Below are 24,851 nucleotides of genomic sequence, written 5' to 3'. Positions count from 1 at the left end.
TCATTTTTAAAAAATCCTTAAGGCATATTTAAGAAATCTTTAATTACTCAACCCTTTTATCATTAGAGAAAATATTAATGAGAATATTGTGCTACTTGAATTATTTCCCACCCTACCATAAGGGATGAGTTGGTATTGTGTCCCATTCATTTTAAGCATAAGAGAGGATTTTCAAATAGATCCATTCAAAAGTTTAATATGTGTCCTTTGGAGGATGGAGACAATGGAGAAAGAAATTTAAAGAGTGAGAGGCTGGCTGAAGGCTGGCTGTGGTAATAAAGAGTGGACTTCGGTTTGGGAGGAACTGAATGATTCAATGATAATCTGCCTGAGATCCTGTTTGGATTATACCTGGAATTATGTATTTAAGGAAGACCATTCCTGGTTGTAAAGCTTACAAAAAGTGAAGAAGTCGAGTCTGGGTCTGTAAGAGGTGAGATGAGAGAGGTGGCTATATCCAAATTATGTAGGGATATGCAAAGATTTGATTTTTACATTGACTATTGGAGGATTTTGAACAGATGAGTAACATGATCCAAACTGTTAGATCGCCCTGGTTCTACGCTGAGAACAGAATAATAAGAAAAGGGGTGGAAGGAAAAGACTAATATAATAACTTGTTCAAGAGACACTTGTGATATCTTGTCCAGGGTGGTAACCACTACTGTCATGTTTCACCTGGATTATTACAAGTATTTCAGGCTCCCTTTAGTTGTCCTGCCTACACTCCTCTCCTAAACCAAAGAGGTTGGGTGGGAATGCAAAACAGGAGAAAGGGGACATTGGGATGGCTCAGTCAGTTAAGCGTCTACCTTCTGCTTGGGTCATGGTCCTGGGGTCCTGGAATCCAGTCGCATATCAGGCTCCCTGCTCAGCGGGGAGTCTTTTAACTCTCCCACCTGCTCATGCTTTCTCACTATCTTTCTCCCTCTCAAATGAATAAATAAAATCTTAAATAGATAGATTTATTAAAACACACACACACAGACAGGAGAAAGAATGAAGAAGCCAGTAACAGAGTTCTAGCCCAAGCAGAACCACACTGCCTTAAGTAGGTAGACAGCCCAAAGCACAGCCACAGTGGGGGCAGGAAAGAGCCTCAATTCATTTATTATTTTTAAAAGATTTCATTTATTTATTTATTTATTTATTTATTTATTTCAGAGAGAGAGAGAAGAAGAAGCAGAGGGAGAGAGAAACAACAGCTGCCACACTGAACACAAAGCCAAACACCACCATAGATCCCCTGATCCTGAGATCGTTACCTGAGCAGAAACCAGGAGTCCACAGCTTAACTGACTGAGGCACTGAGACACCCCAAAAGAGCTTCAAGTTAAAAGAAGTTGGATTAGTTTGATTATTACATTGGATTATTACATTGGATAATTATTAACTGAGCTGAGACTGTTGTGAGTATAACTGACCAGATGCCTTTGTATTTCCTGAGAACAATATTTCATCTAGTGTGGGGTGTGTGTGTGTGTGTGTGTGTGTTTCCACCCATTCTAACACTGGTTAAATGGGGTTTATATGTGCATAGTGCTGTTTTTCCTTAAAAATATGATAACAACTATCTATATGGAAGAATTAAGTGTTCTAGGAAGCCCTGTAGCAATGCAACCTTGTTTTTCTTTGTATTACTATAACCCCGAATATAAGTATAATATTAGGTAAGTAGAGTAAAATGAGTAAAATCTGTTGATCTAGATGAGGAACATGAGATTACCCGCTGAGTTTTGCCAGTTCTTATCTGGCCACATTGTATTTTAGATCTAAGTTTATATTCTCTGTAAGTGGCAGTTCATATATACATTACAAATATTTTTCAGAGAAAGGAATATAGAACAAAATATATGTAAACTACCCAGTTCAGTAACTGAAAATTAAATAGATGATTAATAAACATTATTCATGGGGCGCCTGGATGGCTCAGTCATTAAGCATCTGCCTTTGGCTCAGGTCATGATCCCAGGGTCCTGGGATCCAGCCCAGTGTCAGGCTCCCTGCTCCGTGGATAGCCTGCTTCCCCTCTCTCACTCCCCTGCTCGTGTTCCCTCTCTTGCTGTGTCTCTCTCTGTCAAATAAATGAATAGTATCTTTAAAATTAAAAATATATATATTAATTTAACATTAAATATAACAAAACAACAAAAAAACCCTCATTGCTTTTTTTTTTTTTCTTTTCTATTTGGACCTCAGATGCAATTGTTTGACATAATTATACTCTCATTTCATGGAAAATTATCATCGCTGGTGTGTGCAAGGCCCATCTCCTGACTGATTGAATGTTTTATTTTCCTTTAACTGTGTTATTTCCTACTGTCATTCAGTATTTACTTTTCAAAAGCATTTTATATGTGTTATTTAGTTGGTATATTCTTTTATAAAGTGTCTATTGTTTGAGGCTGCATATGATTTTAATTTACACATATGGAATTATATTAGAGATTGCATCTCTTCCTTATTTTATTTCTCTGTAGCATTTCCTTCTTTAGATCTATCCATGTCACTTTATGAGGACTATGTGGTTCTTTGTTTCATTATCTTCTATAGTATGCATCTACTACAATTAACTAATATGCATCCCTGATAATAGACATGACATTGCTCCCAACATTCCATCCCCCCACAATAAAACAGTGGTTAACATGCATGCTCACATCCCCCAAAGAACATACGTGAGCATTTCTCTGGGATATATGCCCAGGTATAAACAAATATTTAAATTGACCTATTGTTGCTGTTCCATACTTATCTAGAATGGCTGCAGCCACTAGAAATGCAGGAGGCAGGAGTGTTTTTGTATTCCAATAAACCCATCAACTTTACTCACTCAGTTTTCTGCAATCTGTCAGCTCCAGAAAGTGATACCTTCTTATTTGAATTTATACTTTTCTGTTTACTAATGTGATTTAGAATTCACTACTGTCTTGATGGTTTTAGTATTGTAAATGGCTTTAATATAAATTAATATATATTGGGATGCCTGGGTGACTCATTTGGTTAAGCGTCTGCCTTCGGTTCAGGTCGTGATCCCTGGGTCCTGGGATCGAGTTCTGAATTGGGCTCCCTACTCACTGGGGAGTCTGTTTCTCACTCTGCCCGCTCTGTCTGTTCTGCCTGCAACTCTCCCTGTATCTGCTCACTCTCTCTCTCTAATGAATAAGTAAAATCTTTTTAAAAGATAAAATTTAATAAATTATATATAATAAATATAAATACATAGTTATATTAATTAATATAAGTATAAAATTGCTTTTATCCTTGAAATATTAGTCCTTTTCTCATTGCGTTATTCTGTTGATAATTTGCAGGACTTCTTTGTATATTCCATATAGCCAGTTCTTAATGGTTTTGATATTGTAAATATTTCTCCCATTGGCCAAGAAGAGACTGTATGCAAGAGTGGTAAATAACATGGATTTTTTATTTAACTATCCATATGACCTTGGAAAAATTACTTTATCTCTTTAGTTGTTATTGTGCTGTATCCATCAGCAAAACAGGCATAATGATAGAAAAGGTTCTTGGCACACAGTAAGCCCTCTATAGGTATTAGCTCTTATAGTTTTTACCTCTATCCATGGTGTCCTTTGTTTGAAAAAAATCCTTTATTTTGAACTGTAATTGAATTCCCTATAGTTCAATGTTTTGTATGTTTTACTTAGAAAGCCCTTCCCCACTCATATCGGAAAGGTGTTATACTACATTGTCTTCTTTTAAATTTATCGTTTGACCCTTCACTTGTGAACCTTTAATCTGTCAGATCTATCAGGATTTCACCACTGAATATAGTATTATATGAGGATCTGGTTTTCTTTTTTTTCAGGCCGAGCCAGTTTTGACAACCTCAACTGCTAATCCCCATTGATTTGTGGGGCTGTTCAACAATTCATCTTTTGAAAATGTAACAAAAACAAACAAAAACTGTAAACTCAGAGTAGAACAGGAGCTTCTATGTTAGTGTTGAAATGAAGAATAAAACTTGAAATAACCATGGAAGAACCTCTGGGTTTATGATACGAACCACTCTTAGAAATTAAGGATTTTGTGATCTGCATTTTCTGAATGTTTTATTTTAAATAATCATTTGACCCTAATAAAGTTATCTTTTCTCTTTTCAAAGAAGGCTTGATTAAACGCCAAATAAGTGGATGCATTTGGTTGCGCAATTGCTATTGAGAAGATAAGACTTTTTAAATTTTTTTTAAAGATTTTATTATTTATTTGAGAGAGATATATACAGAGAGAGCACCAGCAGAGCGAGGGGAGAGAGAAAGGGACAGGGACAAGCAGAGTCCCTGCTGATCAGGGAGCCTGACTGGGGGCAGATCCTAGGACCTTGGGGTCATGACCTGAGGTGAAGTCAGATGCTCCACTGGCTAAGACACCCAGATGCCCTGACAATGCTTTACTTTTTAAGATTTCTTTGTCTTCTTTTCATATTTCACCCCAATATAATCTGATTCAGTTATTGGTGGACATTAATGGGATTTTATGTTATCAAGGAAAGATGAAATTCTCATTCATGATCACTAATTATCCTTTTGTGGGTAGAGGTAGACAAGAAAGGGAAATACCTTCAAGAAGTATGGGCTTGAAACATAAGCCTTTGGGGTATGAATCTCAGCTCATAACTCTTTTTTTTTTTTTTTTAAAGATTTTATTTATTTATTTGACAGAGAGAAATCACAAGTAGGCAGAGAGGCAGGCAGAGAGAGAGAGAGAGGGAAGCAGGCTCCCTGCCAAGCAGAGAGCCCGATGCGGGACTCGATCCCAGGACCCTGAGATCATGACCTGAGCCGAAGGCAGCGGCTTAACCCACTGAGCCACCCAGGCGCCCACAGCTCATAACTCTTAATTTGCTTATTCACTTTGATACTCAGTTTTTTTTTGTCTTTACTGATGGCATGTTGTGTCATTTAAATGAAAGAATACATCTCTCAAGTTTCTTGCCAACTGTTTGATAAGTCTATATATGTTAACCCCACCTCTTTCTCTTTCCTAAAAAAATTAAAGCTCCAATTTATTTTATAAAAATGAGGTTTTAACTGCCTACCATTCTGTGTAGTATAAAAATTATTTTGTAGACTTGCACTCTTATTTTTTTAAACCATCAAATAAGAATGGCAAAATTTGATTAACATGAAGACTTCAAATGTCTGCTTTTAATGGGAGACACGCTGAATCCAAGAAGAGAATCCCTTAAATTGTGTATTGAATACCAGACAAGCATTCACACATTGGTTTCTTGGGTGCCAGGTAATTAAAATGTGTAATTTGATCTTAATTAAATTACAGACTACCAAAGGCCTTGATCAGTGACCTTAATGGCTTCCTCCACTCTGTGCAAAGAAAAATAAAATAGACTTTAAAAATCTAGCTATTGAATTCTCTTCCTTTTCTACGACACCATCCCACCCCAGTAGACATACACTTCTACTGAGTGCGGTGTCAACATACCTCAAATGCACCAATTAAAATCAGGGCTAACTCTCAACTGCCAGGCCTGTCTTTTTTTATCTTATTTTTATTTTTAACTTGGCACCAGGGAAGTCTGGGCAGCATCAGTTATGTAATTCCTGTGCAACCCCAAGTTCCCACCAGCGTTGAGCTTGACCTTCAAAACACTCCCCAGGTATTGCTCTTTTTCTTTTGGCTTTTGTCTATTCTTACCCCTTTTTGCCTTCTCGCCTCTGGTTTTTGCTGCTTTTTATTTTGGTTGAAGTGTTTCTGATCAGCAGGAGAACTATCCTGGAGCTTTTCTATCTTGCAGAGTTAGTTAATGAGATTGTTGCGGACTTTAGATTCCAAAAGAGAGTTTTTCAATTTAGTGGGTGAGGTTAAAGTCAAAAGCAAGAGAATTTATGTATTTGTTGAATCTTCATGACTCAGTATAAAAGCAATGAACTTTAGAGTCAAACACCTGAAATTGAATGTAGCTCTACAAACTATTAATTGTATGATTATGTATTTCTCAGTTTCTTCAACAATAAAGTGAGGGTGCTTGACTATCCCATAAGACACATATAAAAACTAAACTAAAGCATACATATAGAAAAGGAATAGCCCATTTATTTTGCTTGGAATGACAATGAAACATAACACTTTAAATTCTTGACTTTTTAGAAGATGCTTTCACATTTATTTGCTCATTAAATCTTTCTTCTTACTATCCATAACTGTGTAATAATTTTAAGAAAATAAAATACTGTTTTTTGCTCCCTCTTTAGTTTATCATTATTTTTTAGTAAGCCACATCTTTTAAATTGAATTTGGGTCTAGATTTTTACTTAGGATTAGTACAAGTATATATATTCTGAATTGTTGCAAGTTCAAATGGTATATTTATACTTTTTTAATGTCAGAATAAAATTAAAAAATTTAGTCATTTAAAGTAAAATTTTCTAAAGTTGTAAATGAGTAATTATATTTGTATAGGTAAATAATAAACTTGTAAGCAATATAAGAATGAAAATAAGTTAACTATTTTCATGGTCATACTCTTAGACTAAAGAATGTAGAAAGAATCAAGTGGTTTTAATTAAAACATATGAGATTGTTTTCCTCTTTTTAATCTAAAAAAAGAAATATATATCAATGTTGATGTTTTATTCAAAATGATCAAATATTTATTCAAAACCATGAGCTGTGCATTACTTTAAAATCCTATTTAATTATAGGGTGTAACTATCTTATTAGAATATTGATTTTTATCTTTGTGGCTCCTTACATTGGTTATGGACAGTGTTTCTCTGTCAAATATATGGCTTCTGGCTAGTAGAACTGGATATGCATACAATACTTTATATCAATTCTAATATTTATGTTTTGAACACATTTCCCAGTTACTAAAATAACAATGCCATGTATTATGTCTCTAAATTTTGTATTTATCATTGTTTTCTTGGTTGTTTGTTATATATTACACATAAATGGATTTAGTTTGGATTTATTTTCACAATTTTTACTCTTTATCTTTAACATCAACTTTATTTTAGACTTCAAGAAATTCACAAAAATAAATTAGGTGCACACACAAATACAAATTCATAGTCCTTGCCTAGTTTAAGACACTTAAATTAGGGTAAGTTAAGGATGTATATTATAATTTCCAGAATAACCACTAAAATTTATGAGTATTTACTAGAAATCTAACAGAGTAATTAATATGAAATATAAAAAAAATAATGATCCAAAGAAGCTAGGAATGTAAAACAAATGAAAAATAAGATAAGAAAAATTAAATACCAAAGGCAAGTTAGAAGACCTAAATAAAACATGTGCCTCATTATTCAGGAATTTTGCCATTTTTTTAAATTGCCAAATGGAATTAAAATAAAAAAGAGGGAGGAGTAAAACATCATCCTATCTATAAGAGATACATATTAGATACATAGCTTAAAAAAGGACTAGAAATAAAAGAACGGAAAAAGATAGAATGCAAACAACAGTATGCTTAAGAAAGTAGGACAACAATGTTTTGTTTTGTTTTGCTTTTTCTCTTTCAAGATTATATTTAAATTAAAGTTAAATTAACATGTATTGTAGTATTGGTTTCAAGAGTATAACTTAATGATTGGTCATTTTCATAATACACCCAGTGCTTATCATAACAAGTGCCTTCCTTAATGTCCTTTACCTGTTGAGCCTGTCCTGTCACTTACCTCTCCTCCAGCCACCCTCAGTTTGTTCTCTACAGTTAAGAGGTTCTTATGGTTTATCTCCCCCTCTGTTTTTCTCTTATTTTATTTTCTCTTTCCTTCCCTTATTTTTCATCTTTTTTTTTCTTAAATTTCGCATATGAGTGAATCATAGGGTATTTGTCTTTCTCTGACTGGTTTTATTTCACTTGACATAGGACCCTCTAATTCTATAAACGTCATTGCAAATGGCAAGATTTTATTCTTTCTGACGGCTGAATAATATTCCATAGAATATCCATATCTATGTATTTTATATATATTTATGTATATTTTACATATATCTGTATCTATATCTATCTATATCTACCTATATGTCCTTACTCCTCATCATCTTTATCCATTCATCAGTCAATAGACATTTGGACTCTTTCCATAATTTGGCTATTGTTAATAATGCTGCTATAAACATTGGGTGCATGTGCCCCTTTGAGTTAATATTTTTGTATCCTTAGGATAAATATTTAGTGCAATTGCTGGGTAGTTCTATTTTTAAATTCTTGAGGAACCTCAATACTGTTTTCCAGATTGACTGCATCAAATTTCATTCCCACCTACAGTGTAAGAGGGTTCCCCTTTCTGCATATCCCTGCCAACATGTTATTTCCTGAGTTGTTAATTTTAGCCATTCTGACAGATGTGAGGTAGTATCTCACTGTGGTCTTGATTTGTATTTCCTTGATGATGAGTGGTGTTTACTATTTTTCAGGTGTCTATTATTCCATTTGTATGACTTCTTTGGAGAAATGCCTGTCATGTCTTCTGTCCATTTCTTAACTGGATTATTTGGTTTTGGGTATTGAGTTTGATAAGTTCTTCCTTTTCTTTTCTTTTTTTTTTTTTTAGATTTTATTTATTTATTTGACAGACAGAGACCACAAGTAGGTAGAGAGGCAGGCAGAGAGAGAGGGAGGAGGAAGCAGGCTCCCTGCTGAGCAGAGAGCCCAATGTGGGGCTCAATCCCAGGACACTGGGATCATGACCTGAGCCGAAGGCAGAGGCTTTAACCCCCTGAGCCACCCAGGTGCCCCAAGTTTGATAAGTTCTTAATATAGGGTATTAGCCCTTTACCTGATATGTCATTTTCAAATATCTTGTCCCATTCCATAAGTTGCCTTTTAGTTTTGTTGACTCTTTGCTTTACAGAAGATTTTTATCTTGATTAAGTCCCAATAGTTCGTTTTTGCTTTTGTTTCTCTTGCTTCCTGAGATGTGTCTGGTAAGAAGTTCCTGCGGTCTAGATCAAAGAGGTTGTCGCCTGTGTTCTTCTCTAGGATTTTGATGGTTTCCTCTAACACATTAAGGTCTTTCATCCATTTTGAATTTATTTTTGTGTATGGTGCAAAAAGTGATCATTCTTCTGCATGTCACTGTCCAGTTTTCCCAACATAATTTGTTGAAGATACTTTTTTCCATTAGATATTTTTCCTGCTTCATCAAAGATTAGTTGACCATATGTTGTGCATCCATTTCTGGGTTCTCTATTCTGTTCCATTAATCTATATGTCTGTTTTTGTGCCAGTACCATTTTGTCTTGATGATTACAGTTTTGTAATATAACTTGAGTCCAGGTGTCTCCAGCTTTTGTTTTCTTTTTCAACATTACTTTGGCTATTCAGGGTCTTTTCTGGGTCCATACAAATTTTAGGATGATCTGCTCTAGCTCTGTGGAAAGTGCTGGTGTTACTTTGATAAGGATTACATTGAATGTATAGATAGCTTTGGATAGTATAGACATTTTAACAATATTTGTTCCTCCAACCCATGAGCAAGGAATGCTTTTCCATTTCTTTGTGTATTCCTCAATTTCTTTTAAAAGTGTTCTGTTGTTCTGAGTACAGATCTTTTACTTCTTTGGTTAGATTTATTCCTGGGTATCTTATGGCTTTTGATGTAATTATAAATGGGATTGACTCCTTGATTTCTTTTTCTGCTGCTTCATTATTGTTATATAGAAATCAGATTCCTGTACATTGATTTTATATCCTGCAACTTTGCTGAATTTGTGGATCCATTCTAGCAATTACTGGTGGAGTTGTTCTGGTTTTCTGCATAGAGTATCATGGCGTCAGCAAAGAGTGAAAATTTGACTTCTTCCTTATTTATTTGTATGCTTTTAATGTCTTTTCTTTCTTTCTTTCTTTCTTTCTTTCTTTCTTTCTTTCTTAGAAAGAGAGAGTGATTCAGGGGGAGGGGCAGAGAGAGGGAGAGAGAGACTCTTAAGCAAGCTCCACACCCAGTGTAGAGCCCGATGTAAGGCTCAATCTCACAACCCCAAGATCATGACCTGAGCCAAAATCAAGAGTTGGGCTCTTAACTGACTGAACCACCAGGTGCCCTGTCTTTTATTTCTTTTTGTTCTCTGATTTCTGAGACTAGAACTTTCAGTACTATGTTGAATGACAGTGGTGGGAGTGGACATTCCTGTCGTATTTGTGACTTTAGGGGAAAAGCTCTCAGTTTTTCTCCAATCAAGATGATATTAGCTGTGGGTCTTTCATATGTTCCTTCTATCCCTACTTTGTTGAAGTTTTTTGTCAAGAAGGATGTTATATTTTGTCAAATGCTTTTTCTGCATCTATTGAGAGGATCATATGTTTCTTATCTTTTCTTTTACTAATGTGGTGCATCAGGTTGATTTATTCATGGATTGAACCACTTCTACAGCCCACTTGATCATAATGAATAATCCTTTTAATGTGCTTTTGGATTCAATTGGTATCTTGTTGAGAATTTTTGGATCCATGTTCATCAGGGATATTGGTTTGTAATTTTCCTTTTTAGTGGGGCCTTTCTTTGGTTTTGGAATCAAGGTAACCCTGGCCTAATGGAATGAATTTAGAGGCTTTCTTTCCATTTCTATTATGTTGGAACAGCTTCAGAAGAATAGGCATGAATTCTTCTTTAAATGTTTGGTAGGAAAAAAATAAAAATGAATGTTAGATAGAATTCCCCTGAGAACTCATCTGGCCCTGGACTCTTGTTTGTTGGGAGACTTTTGATTATTAATTCAATTCCTTTGCTATTTATTGGTCTGTTCAGATTTTCTGTTACTTCCTATTGCAGTTTTCATAATTTTTATTTTCCTAGGAATTTATCCATTTCTTCCAGATTGCCCAATTTACTGGCATATAACTGCTCATAATATTCTCTTATAATTGTTTGTATTTGTGGTGATAGTTGTGATCTCGCCTCTTTTTTCCATGATTTTACTTATTTGGGTCCTTTCTCTTTTCTTTTTGATAAGTCTGGTTAGGGGTTTATCAATTTTGTTAATTCTTTCAAAGAACTAGTTCCTAGTTCCATTGATCTATTCTCTTTTTTCTTTATTTCTATATAATTTATTTCTACTCTAATCTTATTTATTTCCTTTCTGCTGGTTCTAGGCTTTGTTTGCTGTTCCTTTTTCAGTTTGCTTAGGTGTAAGATTAAGTTGCATATTTGAGAATTTTCTTGCTTCTTGAAGAAGACCTGTATTGCTAAATACTTCCTTCTTATGAACACCTTTGCTGCATCTCAAAGGTTGTGAACTGTCATGTGTTGATTTTCATTTGCTTCTATGTAATTTTTTAATTTCTTCTTTAATTTCCTGATTAAGTCAATCATTCTTTAACTGGATGTTCTTTAACCTCCATGCATTTGTTGCCTTTCCTTTTTTTTTTTTTTTTTTTTTAGGTTGGCTTCAAGTTTCATTAATGTTGTGGTCTGAAAATATGCATGGTATAATCTCAATCTTTTCCTACATGTTGAGGCCTGATTTGTGACATATATCTGATCTATTCCAGAGAATGTTCTATGTGCACTCAAAAAAAAAAATGTGTATTCTGATGCTTTAGGATGAAATGCTCTGAATATATCTGTTAAATATATCTGGTCCAGTGTGTCATTCAAGTCCATTGTCCCTTGTTGATCTTCTGCTTAGATAATCTGTTCATTGCTGTAAGCGAGGTATTAAAATCCCATACTATTATAGTATATTATCATCAATGAGTTTCTTCTGTTTGGTATTAATTGACTTATATATTTTGGGGCTCCCAATATGATGACATAAATATTTACAATTCTCAGAACTTCTTGTTGGATAGAGCACTTTATTAAAATATAGTACCCTTCTTCATGTCTTATTATAGTCTTTGGTTTAAAATCATGTTTATTGTATATAAGCATGGCTACTCTGGCTTTCTTTTGATGTACATTAGCATGATATTTGGCTCTCCACCCCCTGACTTTCAATCTGGAGGTGTCTTTGGATCTAAAATGAGTCTCTTGTAAGCAGCATATCTATGGGTCTCGTGTTTTTTTTTGTTTTGTTTTTGTTTCTGTTTTTGTTTAATCTATTTTGATATCCCATGACTTTTGATTGGAACATTTAGTCCATTTATTTTCAGAGTCATTATTTATAGAGATGAATGTAGTGCCATTGTATTCTTTATAAAGTCACCGTTCCTGTAGATTATCTCTGTTCCTTTCTAGTTTTTCTTTTCTTTTTTTTTTTTTTTTGCTTTTGGTCTCTCTTTCCTGCTCAAAGGTTCCCCTTCAATAGTTCTTGTGGAGCTGGTTTTAGTGTTCATGAACTCTTTTAGTTTTTGCTTGTCTTGGAAATGCTTGATCCCTCCTTCTATATATACCTCTATCTCATCTATTTATCAATCCAAGAACCTTGAGGGATATAGTTTTCATGGCTGCATATTTTTCCCATTTATCATATTGAATATATCATATCACTCTCTTCTGGCCAATTAAGTTTCTGTGAACAAGACTGCTGCTAACTTTATGTGTCTATCCTTGTAGGTTAAGAATTTTGTCCTTACTTACTTTCAGAATTATCTCCTTATCTTTGCATTTTGCAAGTATCACTATGATATATATGTCTTGGTGTTGACCTGTTTTTGTTGATTTTGAGGGGAGTGCTCTGTACCTCTTGGACTTGAATGCCTGTTTATTTCTCCAGATTATGGAAGTTCTCAGCTATATACTTTTTCAAATAAACCTTCTGCCCCTTTTCTCTGCTCTTCTTCTGACACACACATAATACAGACATTATTACATTTTGTGGAATCGCTGAGTTCCCTAAGTCTATATTCATAATCTAGTAGTTTTCTTTCCCCTTTCTTTTCAGCTTCATTATTTTCAATAATTTTATCTTATATATCACCTATCCAATCCTTTGATTGTTCTGTTCTCATTGTGATAATATCCAGTCAGTTTTGCATCTCAGAGTGTTGTTGGTTTTTTTTTTTTTTTTTTGGCCTGGCTAATTTTTTTAAGCCTTCTATCTCTGTAGCAAAGGTTGCTTGGGGTCCTCTATGCTTCTTTCAAGCCTGGCTAGTTATTTTATGATTGTTGTTCTAAATTCTTATTCAGATATACTGCATATATCTGTTTTGAACAAATCCCTGCCTGTGATTTCTTCTCGATCTTTCTGGCCCTGTTCATGTTAAGACAAGAAGGACTGCAGGCAAAAAAAAGTGAACACTTAATAACAGTAAAAGGATCAATATATTCTGGAAGTATAACTACTATAATTATATATGAGCCTAATGAAAATCCCTCAAAAATAATGAAGTCCAAATTGTCAAAACTGAATAAAAATGTATAAAGACTCACAATTATAGTTGGAGACTAATTCCCATCATTTAAAAATGAAAAGATTAACTAGAAAAATAATCAGTAAGGATATAAAAGATATAAATGACACCACAAACTCCCTTAACTTAATTTGCATTTATAGAAAATCACACTCAATAACTGTAAAAAAGAACATTTCTTTCAAGCCCATATAGAAATTCAGTAAGAGAGACCATGTGATGGGCTATAAAACAAGTCTTAATAAATTTCATTTCAAAAGCTCAAAATTTTAGAGTATGTTTTCTGATCACAATAAAATTATATCAGAAACCACAAAATACATTGAAAAGAACCAAATATGTGGAAATTAGTTAACTCATTTCTAAACAACATGAAGGCAATTAGCAAACAATTTTTAACTGAATGATAATGAAAGCACAATACATCAAAACTAGTCTGATGCAGCTAAAATGGAGCTTTAGAAGAAAATGTATGATTTCAAATTCTTACATTCAGACAATTAATTCTATAAAATTGAAAATCCAAGTTTTCATTTTGGAAGTGAGAATAAAGAAGAACAAATTAAACTCAGGTGAAAGGAAGAAAGTAACCAATAAGGAGCTGAAGTAAATGGAACAGGAAGAAAAGCATGCAATAGAAAAATACAATAAAAATAAAGGTGATTTTTTGAAATATTTAAAAATATATGTGTGAAATTCTAAGTAGACTGTTCAAGAAAGGGGAAGAACACCAAATACCAACATTCGGAATGAAGAAGATATACCACTACATACCCATAGTCATTAAAATTAATTAGTAATACTATAAATAGATTTGCATGATGAATTTGACAACACAGACAGAATGAATAATTGCTGGAAAGACACACTTAACCAAAACTCACATGAGAAGAAATAGAAAATACCAAGAACTTTTATATTAGTTTTCCATTGCTGGTATAACAAATCACAACAAACTTGGCAACTTAAAACAACATAAATGCATTATCTTATATTTCTAAGTCAGAAATCCAAAATGAGATTCACCGAACTGAAACTAAGGTGTCAGTAGAGGTGTCATTCTTCAAGAATCTCTAGGGAAGAAACATTTTCCTTCTTTCAAAGGACACATGAATTCTTTAGTTCATGCCCTTTCATCTGTCCTCTAAGTCAGCAATGAGCAGTTGAATTTTTTTTTTTCCAATTGCTTCATTCTGAGTATGTTTTTTCTATCTTCCTCTTCTATGTTTAGGACTCTGATTATTTCATTTGGTCTAAACAGATAATAAGGATAATCTTGCCACTTTAAAGTCAGCTGGTTAGTAATTGTTATCTTAATTCTCCTTTGTAAAGTAACATAGTCACATGTTTAAGAACTTAAGATGTAGACATCTTTGAGAGGCCATTATTCTGTCTATCAGCTTAATTTAGACTCAAATATTTTCAAGGAGAAATTCATTAAATATTTAAGGGAGAAATAATAGCAAACTTACAAAAAAATCACTTAGAATAAGGGAATATTTCCCAACCTATTTTATGAGATCAGTGTTCTCATACCAAGACTATATTAAGACAAGAAAAGCATACTACATGCCAAAATTTCTCATAAATGTAGATATATAAATCCTTATCAAATTTTTAGCAAAAGATATCCAACACTACATGGAAGGAATTACACATTATGACCAATTGGGATTTACTTCAGGAATTCTAGTTTGCTCTATATTTGAAAATCAGTTAGTGCATGTTAAAAATTTAATAGACTAACACAGGAAAAAAAAAGGAGCATGTCAGTAAGTGAAGAAAAGCATTTAACAGTGTTCATTTATGATAAAAATTTTTAGTAAACTAAAATAGATAAGAAATTCCTCAACTTCATAAAAAGCTTATATACAAGTAATATATTTATCAATAAAAGACTAAAGATTCTCCTTCTGCCCACCCCCACCACGACTGAGAACAAGGCAAGGATCCTGTCTCTTCTTTTTTATTCAAAATTGTGCTGGTGGTACTGGTAATTGTCGTAAGAAAAAAAAAGGAGAAGTCATTTAGATTTAGAGAAAGAAGTAAAACCTTTATTCAAAGATAGCATAAGTGATCCTCTTAAGTAGCCTAAGAAATCTTTAAACAAAAACTATTAGACAGTAAGTTTAGTAAGATTGAAAGGCATACAGTTACTATTCAAAAATAAGTATCTTTAGGTATAATAACAAACAATTGTAAAAGAAATAAAAAAGTATGAAAGTATAACTCCAAATAAAATGATATCAAAATATGAAATACTTAGGGAAAAATTAAAATATATATGCACAAGAACTGTACACTGAAAATGATAAGCTCTACTGATGGACATTAAATACATAAATGAACTTCAAGACTTACTGTGTTCTTGGAATAGAGAACTCTGTATTGTTAGGATGAAAATTTTTCCTAAATTGAATGATATATTAAATGTAATCCTAGTTAAAATCGTGATATTTTTTGCTCATTTGTAAACATTAATAGGTTGATTTTAAGAATATATAATAGTGCAAAAGGTGTAAAACAGTCAAAATGATTTTTAAAAAGGAGAACCAAATTGGAGGATGTGTACTACCTGCTATCAAGATTTACTATAGATCTAAATGTAATATTTAAAACTATAAACGTTTTAGGACAGAACATAGGAGAAAAAAATCTTTGTAATCTTATGAAGGTTTGTGTATACTTAGATAAAACACAAATAAAGACAAGAGTATCAATAAAATGGACTTAAAATAAAAGTTAGACTTGGAATTATAATATTAGAGAACAAAAGGCTACCCAAAGAATGAGGAAAAAAATATAACACATACATCTGATAAAGAACTTTTCCAGAATTATAAATCAATATATATAACTCAGTGATAAAATGAAAAGTAATCTAGTAAAAATGGGCAAAAGGTTTAAATAGACACTTAACAAAAGAAGATATATAAATGGCCCCAAACACATATAAAGATGCTTACACCTGTAGTCATCAGGAAAATACAAATTGAAGTCAAATTAGTTACCAATTAGTAACTCATTACAAGGGCATGAATATATATTTTTTAAAGGTAGTATTAGGGATAGCAAAACGGAATCCTCATATGTTTCTGGTGGAAATGTTATATGGTAGTTTATCTTTCCTCAATTTCACTCCTAATTATTTACCAAAGGGAAATGAATATGTGTACACAGAGGCTTCTACTTGAATGTTTATAGAAACTTTATTCTTAACAGCCCCAAAAGGAAACAATAAAAGGTCTATAAGCAGGTGGATGGATAAAGAAACATTAAAATATGCATACAATAGAATACTCATCGGTTACCTCAAGGATCAAACTACTGATGCACTCAATAATATGAATAAGTACTTTCTTAAAAATGTATGATGAGTGAACAATGCTAGCCTCAAAAGATACCCATATCTTGAGATCATTTATATGCATTTCTGGATAGAGCAAAAGCATAAGCGACAGAAAGCTAGTTAATGGTTTAACTGAGCCTCATGGTTATGGGAAGGACTGTCTGAAAAGCAACAGACCAAAAATTCTGGAGAAAAGAAAATACTCTGTGTCTTGAATGGGATGAAGATTTTATGTTTATAGGTATTTCTCAAAATTATTAATTTGTACATTTTCAGTGGTCTTAGTTTGTTGTGCATAGATTATGTCTTTTTAAAGTTGATTTAAAAATAGCAATTTCCTCTAGGAAGTGGAGTCAGGTGTGAAGTCACACCCAATTTGAGGCTGAAGTTGTTTTCTAAGTGATCCCACTGCTATTGTTTTTTATGTGATATGCCACTTGGAGTCATGCGATATGGTCACCCTGGGTGGAGAACTGTCATGGGCTTCCATATTTACCAATATTTTTGTATATCATTTGAATTTTATAACCATATGAGTTATATTTTCAAAAATAAAGCATAAATTCCATTGTACATATACAGAAACAATGTGGAACATAATAAAGGGCTACAAGTGTCATCCTTAAGGATAAAGTTAGATTCAGTGAGATTGCCAAATCCATTAGATCACCGAAGAGGAGACAGACTTTTTCAACAGTCACAGTAGAGGTTTTCATTTTTGTAATTTTCTTTTTTAGATTGCTTCTTATCTTGATAAAAGCAGAAAATTTTCTTTTTAAAATTATGTGAACTCTATAGGATAACTATTTTTGGCAACAATTTGAAGAAATGAAATCTAGGTGAAAATCTATTCTATTACAAGCTCAAAAATAACAGTTACTTTTTAGAAAAAAAATAAAAATGGATGATTTCTATTTTAGAAAATACCTACCTAGATATTTGGAGATGGAGAACAGTGGGTGTAGCAGGCTTCACTTGTAAAAGAAAAATAGATACATGAATTCTTCTTCATAATAAATAAGTAGGCATTAAGGATAAGAGAAGAGAGTGGGTGGAGTAAAGAAGTTGGGAAAGTCAAACAAAGAATAATTTTCATAGCTGGCCCAACTGGCTTTGAACGGGGCAGTCATATAAGATGGTGAGGTGATCTGTAAGTGGAATTATTTTAATATATGCAGAGCTCAAAGTCAGAGGCATATAAGAAAAATATAAACTTCTCACCTAGTATCCCCAGGTAAAGCACATAGAATATGTGACTCCCATCTCAATAGCTGTGAATAAAGCAAAATTTATGTGAAGCTCAAAGGACTGCATGTATTTGATGACATGTTGAATACAAAAAGAATGCAGATTTGTAATCTCTGCTCTGGCACACATATTTGTGTATTTTCTCAAGTCCCTTTCCTCTCTCGGTTTCTGATTCCTTTGTGACATAATAAATTTAAATCACAGTCTTCAAGATACGTTACATTTGGCTATTTTTTATACCCTCTTGATATGCATGCCACTAAATTTATCTTAACTGTTTTTGAAATTCCTTTCATTTTATACACACACACGCACACACACACACACACATACATATATATATATCCTTCAGTTTTGAAAAGGGCAAAGTGTTTGGGTTTTTAGGATCTTTCTTGCTTTGTTTTAATTGGTTTTATTTCAAGTTCAGTAAATACCCACAGATAGCCTTTGACATTTTGAGTACATGCTGGGGCTACAATGATGACCAGGTTCATGTCTTCATGAACCATTTTCCTATGGGAAAGACAGATGTAATTCAAATTTCAAGTTGCCTAATTTTTTAATTCTTTTACAAGAATATTCATAGGAATTAAGAAAATGTCGCAGCTTACCCCCCCCAAAAAAAGAAAGAAAGAAAAAAAGAAAAAGAAAGGAAAGAAAATCTCATAGTCAATTAGAAAAATTAAGGTTAACTTTTGAATATTTGAAAATCAAATTATCATAAACCCTATGTTGCCAACATTTCCTCTTTACAGATATAATAAAATGGTGGAGGAAAGGGGTAGAGAGGAAAACCTACTCTCTCAGCAAGATAAGACAGTGGGTAATGTCCTCTGCCCTATTGTGGCCATGCCTTTGAATCATGCTGGTATTCCCTTCCACTGAAGGCAGTTTAACTAAAAGAACAAATAGAACCAGCATATGGTCTGCCTAATTATCACTGGAAAAACTGAAGCTCATTAAATCTTTGGTAATATATGATTAAGAAAATCTACACAAAAGTAAAAGGAACCTGTTACTTCCTGTTATATAAATGCAAAATGTAATAACTACTAGAGATATTACATTTTCTTATTAGTAAGGACTGCTCTGCAACCAACATAACTAAAATAATATTTAACTTCATAATCAAACCTCTTTTTATTTTTGGATTATTTTGATTCACGAAAAAAGTCATGGTAATAATTCATGTATTCCTACCTGCTGTTTCTTCCCTCTGCATATTTCTTTCTTTGCCAATTTGAATACCTTTTATTTCTTTTTGTTGTCTGATTGCTGTTGCTAGAAATTCTAGTACTATGTTGAAAAACAGTGGCGAGAGTGGACATCCTTGTCATGTTCCTGATTTCAAAGGGAAGGCTGTCAGCTTTTTCCCATGGAGGATGATATATGTTGTGAGTTTTTCATAGATGGATTTTATGAAGTTGAGGAATATTCCCTCTATCCTTATCCTTTGAAGGGTTTTAATCAGGAATGGATGCAGGAAAAAATATACAGTGGAAAAAAGACAGCCTCTTCAATAAATGGTGCTGGGGAAATTGGACAGCTATGTATAGAATAATGAGACTCGACCATTTTCTTAAATCATACACAAAAATAAACTCAAAATGGATAAAAGACCTCAATGTGAGGCAGGAATCTATCCAAATCCTAGAGAAGAACATAGGGAGTAACCTCTTTGTCTTCGGCCACAGCAACTTCTTTCAAGATGTGGCCCCAAAGGCAAAGAAAACAAATGCAAAAATTAACATTTGGGTCTTCAAGAAGATCAAAAGCTTCTGCACAGCAAAGGAAACAGTCAACAAAACAAAGAGACAACCCAGATGATGGGAAGACATATTTGTAAATGACAGTACAGACAAAGGGCTGATATCCAAGATCTATAAAGAACTCCTCAAACTCAACACTCACAAAACAGATAATCACATCAAAAAATGGGCAGAAGACATGAACAGACACTTCTCCAAATAAGACATACAAACATCTAACAAACACATGAAAAACATTTTCATCATCATTAGCCATCAGGGAGATTCAAATCAAAACCACATTGAGAGGGTGCCTGGGTGGCTCAGTTGGTTAGGCAACTGCCTTCAGCTCAGGTCATGATCCCACGGTCCTGGGATCAAGTCCCGCATCTGGATCCCTGCTCCATGGGGAGTCTGCTTCTCCCTCTGACCTTCCCCCCTCTCATGCTCTCTCTCACTGTCTCTCTCATAAATAAATGGATAAAATCTAAAAAAATAAAAAATAAAAACACATTGAGATACCACCTTACAGCAGTTAGAAAAGCCAAAATCAACAAAACAGTAAACAACAAGTGTTGAAGAGGATATGGAGAAAGGGGAACCCTCTTGCACTGTTGGTGGGAATGCAAGTTGGGGCAGCCACTTTGGAAAACAGTGTGGACATTCCTTAAGAAATTAAAAATAGAGCTACCCTATGACCCTGCAATTGCACTAGTGAGTATTTACATCAAAGATACAGATATAGTGACAAGAAGGGCCATCTGAACACCAATGTTCATAGAAGCAAGGGCTGTGGTCGCCAAACTGTGGAAAGAATCAAGATGCCCTTCAATGGACCAATGGATAAAGAAGATATGGACCATAGATACTATGCTCCATCAGAAAGGATGAATACCCAACTTTTGTATCAACATGGATGATATTGGAGGAGATTATGCTGAGTGAAGTAAGTCAAACAGAGAGTCAATTATCATATGGTTTCACTTGGAATATAACATAAGGAATAAGGAGGACATTGGGAGATGGGGAGGAGAAGTGAGCTGAGGGAAATCGGAGGGGGACAAAAACCAGGAGAGACTGTGGACTCTGAGAAACAAACTGAAGGTTTTGGAAGGGATGGAGGTGGGGGGTTGGGTGAACCTGGTGGTGGGTATTAAGGAGGGCATGTATTTCTTGGAGTGCTGGGTGCGGTGCATAAACAATGAATTTTGGAACATACACACACACAAATTAAATTAAATTTATTTATTTATTTATTTTTATAATTTTTTTAAAAGATTTTATTTATTTGACAGAGAGAGAGATCACAAGTAGGCAGAGAGGCAGGCAGAGAGAGAGGGAGAAGTAGGCTCCCCACCAAGCAGAGAGCCTGATGTGGGGCTCGATCCCAGGACCCTGAGATCATGACCTGAGCCAAAGGCAGAGGCTTAACCCACTGAGCCGCCCAGGTGCCCCTAAATTAAATTTAATTTAAAAAAAGACACAACATTTTATTGTGCATCTTTTGTAACTGTAACAGCATGTGGTTTGATGAGTTTGTTACTTGTCTGGAAAATTTTTCAGTATCCGTCAATACTTCCTTATATTTTTTAATATTATTAATTCTGAAATATTTTAAGTACAAGGCAATATGATAAGACACCAGTTACTGTAAGATTCAAATAGAGTTTCTCCTTTTACTACCTGTGTGACCAAAAGCAAATTACTTAGGTTTTCATGGCTTTGTTCCTCATCCATAAAAGGGAGAGGATAATAGTTCTTTCCTCATCAATTTATTATGAAAAATTCAATAAACTGATATAAATAAAGCCCTTACAAAGGTGCCTAGCAAAAGGCAAGAGGTCACAAATGTTACTGTATTGGGGTTTGAAATAAGAAGTTTGTTATCAGGAACATGAACAACATAGAATGCAGAAACCATGATTCTAATTTACAAGTGAATCCTGTGGTGACTCACATTCATGTTCTATGGCTGTGTCCACTCAAGTCTTTCCTCTGACAGCAAGGTGTTGTGAGTGCTCTGGGCAGAGGTGAATCTGTTGCTCTTCCTGTGCAACTGTCTGATTTATCAGCTCTTCCACTCTCACTCAAGTCACATGAGGTGTTCACACTCTGCTTTAACACAGCATCTGCTTATAAGAACTTTACTGCTCAGCCTGCATATCTTTATAAAATCCCTTTTTTATGGTCTCTGTTTCCTGTGCTGTTTTACTGGACACATTTCACTCCATTTTCTGGAGAAGGTGATTTATTTTTCTTTTACAATGATCTTTTCCGGTCCTCCTGTGTGTCTCATTCCTTTTTCCATGGCATAATTTCCTGTACTTGTACTTTAAATAGTACCTCTGACATATGTGCCCTGCGTACTTTCTGCAGATGCCCATTGTGACATTTGCTCCATGTCACTGGTTACATCATCTCATCATTCAACAAATACTTATTAAATAACACTGTACTCCAGGACTTGTCCCTGCATTTTGAGTTTAGTGCTGAGAGAAAGAAGACAAATATCAAGTTAAAAAATGCATAAACAAGTACTGAAGGGAAAAATATGGGACCATAGGAAATTATAATGGAGAAATATAATTTAGGTAGAGTTGAGTGTGGTCAAGGGTGGATGTTCTCAGAGGTATGGGTTGAAGTGTCTCTGACATCAGGAGTTAACTTATAATGTCAGAGAAGTTAATGGATATAAATTTGAAGATTTTAAAGATGATGCTTACTACTACATAATTGAATGAGATGACTGTGAGAGGTGTAAAATGAGGAAAGTGACAAGAGCTTAGCTCTGATGATTTCCAATATTTAAAATTTGGGTGGAGAAGATAGAAAATAGATGTATACATAGCTGAGGCATATTTTCTTCCACGAGTCATAAAAGAAGCCCTCCCAGGAAATAGTTAGTTATCAGTCTTGTATCTACTGAGAACACTAGTTGGGTGAGGAGAGAAAGGGGGCATATAGGAGTAGATTTCATTGATGGCCTTTGCAAGAAGTTTTAATGGAGAAGTGGAGATGGATGCCAGAAAACACATCAGAGTTGGGAAAGAAAAATTTAAAAAGTAGGTTTAAAAAGGTATGGGAGGGAATGGCAGGTGCCACCTTCATAGCTCCTCTTCTTCCTGCAAAATTAAACCTTGAAATTTAGCAAAACCCATGTTTACTTGGAATATAGCAACTTCTCCATCCCCCTCTTCACCTTAGTAACTGACATCTGGCACTTGAATTATAAAAGGATGTGTTTGATGGGCAGGAAGTCTTCTGAAAAGAGTGCTACCAAACACCCATTGGTGTCTTCTGACTTTGTCCTGTCTTCCTTCTTGTGTCCTGGACTAAAGTACAATGGCTGAAAGCTTCAGCTGCTATTTTTAGCCACGGTGCTGAAAGCTACACCCTGTTGATGTTATTACAGTAACATACAGTAAATTGGAAGGACCCAATTTGTTACCAAATAACTGAGCTGCAGTACCAGTTCCAGATTAACAGCTTTCAGATTTCATTTCAAAAGATAGAAGGAAATTTCTGATAAACCTAAGTTTTCTAGCCTAGAAACCTGAGCTTAATTACAACTGAAAGAAGATACCTAGCTGTAAAGAGGAAAAAAGAAATTGTAGATACAATTTTTCAATGTATTTAAATACACAAAGAAATCATTAGGGTAAGAGTTCAAAGATAAAGAGGAGTGCATTCCTTAAAATAAATACACAAATAAATGACAGGTGATAGTGATGATACAGGTTATTATTGGAGATAACCACATGTATTCTAACTAGAAAAAAAAAGGTGAATAAAAATACATTTAATACAATGGATAGATAGATGACAGATGGTAGATAGATGATAGATGATAGATAAATAGATGATAGGAAGGACATAGAATCCAGAGAAAGGATCGAGGAGTTGTCTTAGGAAAAGATAGAGATCATTCCTTGAGGGCAATGGAAGAAGTAAATATGAGTTCAGAAATAAGCAGAATTGTAAATTTGATGGTTGGAAAACAAGGGAGTTCTAATTTGCTAGCTTTTAATTTTTTTTTAGTGAAGATATTTAGCTGATTGGTACAGAGCAAGAGAAATTTGATGAGAGTGAACTAGGCATGAAAATGGTAGGGAGGGTATGTGATTTGGTGAGTGCTGTGAAGTGTGTAAACCTGGTGATTCACAGACCTGTACCCCTGGGGATAAAAATATATGTTTATAAAAAATAAAAAATTAAAAAAAAAAAGATTAAAAAAAAAAATGTTAGGGCAATTCCACTCTGAAGCATATACACAGAAGAAATTCTTACAAGTGAGCAAAGAAAAATGAAAAGAATTTTCAATGAAAATCACTGTTAACTCCCTGATTTATGAATTTCTGATAGAATTATCTTCTCAAAATATTATCCAATTGCAGGGTCATAGGGAAGCTCTATTTTTAATTTCTTAAGGAATGTCCCCACTGTTTTTCAAAGTGGCTGCCCCAACTTGCATTCCCACCAACAGTGCAAGAGGGTTCCCCTTTCTCCATATCCTCTTCAACACTTGCTGCTTACTGTATTGTTGATTTTGGCCATTCTAACTGGTGCAAGGTGGTATCTCAATGTGGTTTTGATTTGAATCTCCCTGATGGCTAGTGATGATGAGCATTTTTTTCATGTGTCTGTTAGCCATTTGTATGTCTTATTTGGAGAAGTGTCTGTTCATGTCTTCTGCCCATTTTTTGACATGATTATTTGTTTTGTGTGTCTTGAGTTTGGGAATTATTCCAAAGATACAGATGTAGTGAAAAGAAGGGCCATCTGAATCTGAACAATCATCACAGCAATGGCCACGGTTGCCAAACTGTGGAAAGAACAAAGATGCCCTTCAATGGACGAATGGATAAAGATATGGTCCATATATACTATGGAGTACTATGCCTCCATCAGAAAGGATGAATATCCAACTTTTGTATCAACATGGACAGGACTGGAAGAGATTATGCTGAGTGGTCAAGCAGAGAGAGTCAATTATCATATGGTTTTGCTTACTTGTGGAGCATAAGGAATAACATGGAGGACATGGGGAGATGGAGAGAAGTGAGGTTGGGAAATTGGAAGGGGAGATGAGCTATGAGAGACTGTGGACTCTGAGAAAAAAACAGTTTTGGAGGGGAGGGGGGTGTGACATTGGGTGAGTCTGGTGGTGGGTATTATGGAAGGCATGTCTTGCATAGAGCACTAGGTGTGGTGCATA

At 34.3% G+C, this 24,851-nt stretch overlaps 1 long non-coding RNA gene across 3 annotated transcripts in view; it reads left to right on the top strand.

Moving 5' to 3' along the window:
- Positions 1 to 5,575: 5,575 nt before the first annotated feature.
- LOC123390523 overlaps positions 5,576 to 24,851 on the top strand; it is a 131,628-nt gene continuing 112,352 nt past the window's right edge. For 2 of the 3 annotated variants that reach the window (XR_006605082.1, XR_006605080.1), the window contains exon 1: positions 5,576 to 5,638. This is a non-coding gene — a long non-coding RNA (uncharacterized LOC123390523). The remainder of the gene's footprint in view (positions 5,639 to 24,851) is intronic. The other variant, XR_006605081.1, reaches the window with a different exon arrangement.

This window comes from Mustela putorius, unplaced genomic scaffold, assembly GCF_011764305.1.
Source record: "Mustela putorius furo isolate JIRA1106 unplaced genomic scaffold, ASM1176430v1.1 tig00000129_pilon_pilon_pilon, whole genome shotgun sequence".
Lineage (NCBI taxonomy): Eukaryota > Metazoa > Chordata > Mammalia > Carnivora > Mustelidae > Mustela > Mustela putorius.
Note: the sequence above shows the minus strand (reverse complement) of the source record. Positions and strands in the feature narration are given on the sequence as shown.